This window comes from Cyanistes caeruleus, chromosome 1 (genome assembly GCF_971803275.1).
Source record: "Cyanistes caeruleus chromosome 1, bCyaCae1.hap1.1, whole genome shotgun sequence".
Taxonomy (NCBI): domain Eukaryota; kingdom Metazoa; phylum Chordata; class Aves; order Passeriformes; family Paridae; genus Cyanistes; species Cyanistes caeruleus.
The window spans coordinates 38959747-38967027 of NC_141701.1; the positions used below are offsets into that span (position 1 = coordinate 38959747).

Genomic DNA, 7281 nt, shown 5'->3' on the forward strand with positions numbered 1-7281 from the left:
TTCTGATTTTTTTTTTTTTTCCAAGGGACATGTGTACCATACTCAAGCCCACCTTCTATGTTTACCAGAATACTTAATTTTATTTGCCTAAAAACTGAGCGCTTGACCACAACCCTGTTAAATGTTAATACTATCATTTCCTCAGTTTTAAACCTGTAGAAAATACTGCTTCCCTTGATTCACATCTGGAAAACCTGTTGCTGGGGATTTCACTGTGCACGGAGGCAGGAATGTTGGATGTGCAATGGTTTGCACATTAGTGCACATTAATTTACATATAGTTGCTCTTACATTATTTAAGTGATTGCTGCAGGGGAAAAAGACTTTTCTATTTTATACCATTTCCTAGGGGAAAAATATAGCAAACTATATTCCATATTTACAACCACATTTTGTAGACTGGTGTGAAAGGCCATGCACAAGCCCCATTTTCATGAAGTAGGAACTTTTTGTGAAGTAGGAACTTCTGGCACGCATTTAGGTGAAAGATAAGTTTAATAGACTTGCTACAATCTCCTAGTAAGATGTTCTCTCAAACAAAACTTCTGGGTCTTCTATGAATAATATTACAAACTCTATGGTTCTTGTTCCTGCCCTGCTAGTGCAACCTCCTAACTTCCATGCAGTAAGCTGCAGCTGCCACTTTGCCACATTAGCCTTGTGGAGAAGTTAGTAAACCCTTTGAAACCAGAACTTCTTCATATTTGATGCCTCTTGGATCACTTTCATGTTATGTTGTGGATCTGAGCAGCTGTTCTGAGCAATCACAGTGTGATTTCTTCAGTGGTTACTAACTCCTGTTTCTAAAGCACATCCTTAACACCACAGTATCTCCTTTAGTTCCAGGTCCTAAGTTCTATGTTACTATTCCTGTTTCTGTCAGCTTTTGAGTAATTTAGCTTGGCTAGTTCACAGAGGGTCAGGTCACAACAGGAGAAGCATTGCTGAATTGGTTTAATCTTTCTTTCCAGATGCCAGGGCTGCAAAGGGCACCTCAAATCTCACAGAAGGCCAGCACCTGGATGTAATCTAGATAAAATTGCAAGTTGCAACTAATATCCAGCTCTAATAGTCCTGTAACATCAAGGTGGAAATCACCCCTTGCTTTAAGTCTCTTCATCATCTGTGGCAAGCATTTGCTAAATTTTGTGCTTGCAAACATTCACCATCTGAAAACCCATTGGATCAAAAGTATCACAAAAGGACACCAGTCCTAAAGAGATGAAGAAAAACTTCAGGAACAAAAAACCTAACCATGAAGGAGTGATGCATTCCAAATCAAGAGAAAATTTTCTTCTTAGAAAAACAAGGCAGTGTGAGGCCAGAACCATTCCTTAAATTATCCCTGTTCCATGACAGAGAAGTGGCATAAGCACCATGAAACAATTCCTTAATACTCTGTCTACATTAGATTAAACTGGTCTTTGGATGAAAAGAAAAAAAAAAAAAGGTAAGTGACTTCCTAACTGGGCTCTAAAACATATGCGCAAACATATACTGGAAAACAGAGTTGATGTAAAATTAAACACCATTTTTTTCCTTCAGGACAGACATCCAACCATGCTAATACCCTGCAGCTGGCACCAAAAAAGTCTTTGCAGGAGGCAGATATGAGGAGGAAAGACAACTCCAAAGTCTTCCATAGCACATTATTGTGAGAGTTTGTATGCATCAATTTGTGCCACTAGTTCCTAAATACTCTCAGTACAAAGCGTCTATAGAGAAGCCAGCGAGGTAAGAGCAGCAAAATGAACTCTGTCCTGGAAGCCATTTCAAATTCTGGTGTTAAAACAGCTTGTTCTGTTCAAAGAGCCCCATAGATATTATTTGAGTAGGTGCAAATTTTCAACGTGTTCTGCGAAATACTGCAGTCTTCTTGGACTACTTTCACGAAGTGAAACAGATCACAACAAACAGAGCCAAGCGGTGCTGCCTCTAGTGGCCAAATCCAGACTGGAGAGATTTGTGTAGTTTATTATTTTTTATACTTGATTAACTTTTCCCCACATGAAGTCTTCTGAGGTGATTTCCAAAATGAAGACTGGATGCAAAAAAAAAAAACACGGTTCTGTTTGTATGCTCACTAGTTCTGCTTTCGCTGGGCTGATGCTGGGGATTTTTTGTACAGGAATTGCATGCCCCCACTCTTAGTAACCTGGCCTGGGTAACAACAATGATAGGGTAGGAATGAGAGTATAAATAGTGTGTGTGAACAGAATACCCAAACTGGTATGTTCTGAGAGGATGTTTGCCCAAAATCTGATAAAACTAAGAGGAAATAAATAATAACAAAGCTTGCTTAAGACAATGACCACCCACATTAAATGGTAATCAGGGAATTAGATTAACAAGAGCCTTTTGAGGGGGAGAAAAAAAAAAAGCTTGAAAAGCAGCATGAGAATTTGTGATTTATAATAGAACTTGTGGTAGGTGCTAATATTTCCAAGACCCTCCTCATCAGACATGGTAAGTAGCTGCCACCCCACTCCTGGTACAGACTGGGGGAACTGACAGGATGAAGGAATAACAGGGACTCACCCCTTCTGGTATGTGGAATGGCTGCACAGGCTTCTAGAAGTGGGACTGTGTATTGTAACCCACATTTCTTGCAAGAGATTGGAGGTGCATATAAGAAATATGTGATTATATAAGCAGGATCATCTGTAGAAGGGTATGAAAGTTTGAAGTGCCTACCAGCAGTTTGTAAGCCTCTGGTATTGTGATTTCTGTTGTAGTACTGATACTGATGCACAATATATAGTTAATTGATTACCAGAAAATTACATGTTGCTAATCAATCAACAACCTTGGCTGCGTGAGTTACACAGTAATTTTCTGCAAAAGGTGTTTTTTTCATTATTACAGATTTGACAGAAGTATCACATCTGCAGTGCAAGGAGTGGAGAGAAAACAGTCTTCCAGGAAAGCAGAGAACACATAATTCATCAGTTTGAAAAAAAAAAAAAAATAAAATTAAGATTGAACTAGAACAGGATGAATTCAAATATCCTCCTGAAAGCTTCCCAGACAGACAATACTGTTTCAGCCCCCAGTGCTTGAAGAGATATTGTAATGATGTATCAAAAATTCAATGACACTAGAAATGCTGTAGCATATCAGAAGCTTTGTATTTTTTGTCACAGTGATCTGTCAGAAAAACAAGGCAAAACAGGCTGACAAGGGAGAAGTTTTGCTCTAACCACATCAATGATAATGGAAGCCAAGTGTATTATCTGCCAGGCATAAAGCACATGTTTAGAAGGAAAGAGCTTGTGGTGATAACAATGAAGTTGCCCACTTGAAAACATCTCCTAACAATCAATATTTGTGGCCATGTTTGTCAACAGTAAAGGACTCCATCAAGGCACAATTGCTCTTTTTTATGAATCAGAGACTTAGTTCATGTTTTCCATGCTTACATGAGGAATTTTTAAGGTAAAGAGAGACTTGTATTTTTGAGAGGTGGTTGCATTTTTATATGCTGAGCTTTATGCTAAAATTGGCATGAAAATTTAGAAAATGTAAAATGGACAGGCTAGGTGCAATATGAGAATGCCAGCTGTGCATTCTGTCTGCCTGCTACCTGCAGAGAACAACGCCAGTTAGCAGCTACCCATCTACACAAATCAGTCTTTTAAAGGGGGGTATTTTTTAGTTCCAGGTTTTTTTCTGAAGTTCCAGTAAGGCACTTGTAGAGAAAGCTAAGTGCTGAGCAACAAACTTGGATGAGAGTTCTACAACAAGATACAACTGAGAAACTTAACACAAGAGGATCAGCAGATAGCTACAATTAAGACCAAACAGATGCTGTAGCCTTTCTTAAAAGGGTTGAAAATAGCTTTTGTGGGCTTTCTCCCGACTGGTTTAGAGACTCAACCATCTATTGATGACCTTTGTGGAAGCCTGCTTTGTATGATCCTGCTTCACAGGTGTTTGAAGACCAGATGCTCAAACAAAACCCTTTAAAGTGTGGTGAGATCCAAATGACCTTGGAGAAGGAAAAGATTTACAAGTAAATAGCAATATGTTAATCACCACTGAAAGGAAATACTAGAGGTATTAGGATGGCATAACCAAGCTTCCAGGGAGCTGCCCACATGAAATAACTGCTATGAAAAGTGACATAACAGATTTATGGAAGCTACTGTGAGCCCTGCCAAAACCATCCACTGGTGGCACCTGCCACCAGTGTGAAATAAGCAGAATAAATCTACTCCAAAAAAATGAATGGTGTTCACAACCCAAGCTGCAAAGCCTGGGGAGTATGTCTGTCCTTTGATCCAGCCAAAGGTGGATGAGAAAGGTTCAACATTTCCCAGAAGACAACAAAAATCTGCATTTCACTAAGTTACTGCAGAAGACTTGGTGGACTACATGCACACAAGCTCCTTCTGTCACATAGATAGACTCATCCCAGGATCAACTCTTCTGAAAGACAAACTAGTCAAAGGAAGAGAGAAAAAAAAAAATAAATCTGTAAACCCCAAAACAAAAGTCAGAAAGTATCCTGAATGCACATGGACTGATACTCTGCATGATAAATCATTAAATTAGGTATCAAATTGTTTCTGCTACAGACTACTAAATCATGTCAAAAGTATGCCTTGCTTTTTAATCCTTTATCTTCGTAATTACTTGACATCAGGGAAACATTTCTAGAAGCTTCATCTAAAAAGCAGAGGATGCTGGGTATTAATTTAAGTCACAGAATCACAATCTCTTAACTAAAGTTAGCATTGTCTTGGGAGAAAAACCTACATGAAAAGCAGTATGTAATCAAGGGAAAACCAGGCAGAATACAAAATATTAATTAGAAGTTCAGAATGACAAAATACAAGATAAGCAAAAAGTTGTATTTAGAACAGCTTTTTACTCACATGAATGACAAGAAGGAGCATTTTTTGATATATAGTGTATTTCAAAGAAAACAAAGTTTAGATAAATTTCTGTTGCACATTTGTGGAGAAAAACAACATATATCAGAAAATTCCAACAATAGCCATGGAAAGCCTTAAACATAGGAACAGAAGTGAGGCGGTTTTTAAATCAGCAGCTCCAGATAGCCTGCATCCAAAAATTTTAAGAGCTGGCAAAGGCAACTTGTGTGCTGTTAATGTGGATTTTCCATAAGCTCTGAGAAATCTGGAGAAGCTCAGAAAAAAAAAGAAAAATCTCAAAGAAAGCTGAGGTAATGCCAATACTAGGAAAATAAGTAAGAAAGGAACAAATTCAGGAACTTACAGTCAACCTCGCCTTAATCCCAGGGGGAAAAAACCAAACCCAAACCAACTTCTTCATATAGGAACAAGAAATAAATGAGCAAATTGTACTTAAAGTACACAGCTTACATGTATGGAAAACGTATATTTTCAGAATTTATTTTTTTTCTCATGCAATTACAGAATTTGTTTGGAACAAATAGGAACAGTGTTGATATACCACATTTGCACATTGACTTTTTCAGTAGGACACAGAGAAACCGGCACAGTTGTGCACATACAGTTCATAGCAAGCAGATTAAAACTAAGGCTACAGGTCTGTGTCAGTCAGACATACTTCTAATTGAGCCCCACAGGAATTAGTTCTTGGCAGCAAAGTGCTCAGTATTTTATCTGGAAATAAAGTTTACTAAGAACATTCATAAAAGCTCTAAGTAAATAGTGCAGCAGGACTGCTGATTGGGAACCATCTGGATTACTGGAAAACTAAGTGCTTCAGCATGATCAGTGTGAGGTCATGTATTTAAAAGTGATGAATTTAAAACACTTAGATGGAAAACTTCCTCAGAAGTAGCTGGAATAGCTGGTAACAGAATAAATGTGGGTTCCTTGTGCATGAGTTCAAAACCAGTATATATGTAATTATTAAATGTCTCAGAAAACAAACCACTAGAACTAAATGATGTTTTCATTGCAGGGAGGAAGAGAACAGAGAAACATGACTATCATCTAAACAGATTTTTCAAGTACTAATCTCCATTGGCAAAAGACATTGCTGCATTTCAGGAAACGGCAACAGGATGACAACTTCTGTACCCACATTTCTTGGAGCTGCTTTATCAGAATACAGCCTGATACTTTCAAAGTAGATATTAGTGAATTAGAATATTTTAGCCAATTTGAGATTTCAAAGAGTACAAATAATCCAAGTGAAAATAAGCCTAAATAATGGAATAGTTGGCACATAAAAGTTAACTGCATCACATGAGGTTTAAGGACCAAATGAAAACCTCTAAAGCAACTGGCAGGAGAAGAATATTTTTATGTATTAAAGCAGAGTGGGATAGCTGAAAGTAAGCTCATCTTAAAATAAGAAGCAAGCTTTCTTGAATAACTGTAGTAATAACTAAGCTTCCAGAGGTGCAGCAGTTATGCTAACATTATACACATCTATGATTCCTAGAAAGAACTCCAAATTAGAATTTAATTATTAATTTTAAAAGGCAGTCATAGTGACCCTATTATAGGCCATCATTTCAATACGTTTCTCTGGTTCTCCAGTGATGTAACTTGAAACAGGTATTATTTTCAGCAAAACGCTTGGTTTAGGATTTACAATTACCACCGTCCAGCCCAAATCAAAGAAAATGTTCAGTAAAAAAATATCCTTCCAATGCCCAACCTGAACAGATAATGGAACTTCCATAAATAAAGTTAATCTAAGTTCTTAAATTTAGGCATGAATAAAAGGAGCGGTTTTATTTAACACTTCTCTCGCACCTCCACTTTACAGAATCACAGAATCGGCTGGGCTGGATCAGATCTCTGGGACCATCGAGTCCAACCTGTGACCGAACACCACCGCTCAACTTGACCGTGGCACATCCAGTCTTTCCTTAAACACCCCCAGCAACAGTGCCCACCATCTCCCTCTCCAGTATCTAATCACCCTTTTGCGAATAAATCCCTAATCTTCAACACAAACCTCCCCTGGCACAGCTTAAGACCGTGTCCTCTCATCCTGTCGCTTTCAGTGATGAAAGAAGAGGACCCAAAGGCTCAGTCAGGCTATCTCAGGAAGCGATACAGCCTCCCTTGTGCGCCAATCCCGGCCCTCCCCCCCGCAGAATGCCGAAATCTCCCGGAAAGGCAAACAGGAGCCCGAGATGCCCGCGGCACCCGAGCGGGAACGGCGTTGTGTCCCTCAGGACGGGCCGAGCCCGAGGAGCGGGCACAGCAGCTGCCGACCCCAGGCCCCTCTCCACTCTCCACCAGCCGGGACTCCAGGGCCACCATGCCCGCAGGAAGCAGAGCCTCCCCGGCCTGGCCTCCCCGCCCCGGT

The 7281-nt window shown here is 39.4% G+C and overlaps 1 long non-coding RNA gene across 1 annotated transcript; it reads left to right on the forward strand.

Annotated features, from left to right (window-relative positions):
- Nucleotides 1-971: 971 nt before the first annotated feature.
- On the forward strand, nucleotides 972-2987 carry LOC147655443 (uncharacterized). Its single transcript, XR_015286497.1, has 3 exons — nucleotides 972-1450; nucleotides 1546-1734; nucleotides 2866-2987. It is a non-coding gene; the product is annotated as an uncharacterized LOC147655443 (long non-coding RNA).
- Nucleotides 2988-7281: the final 4294 nt, after the last annotated feature.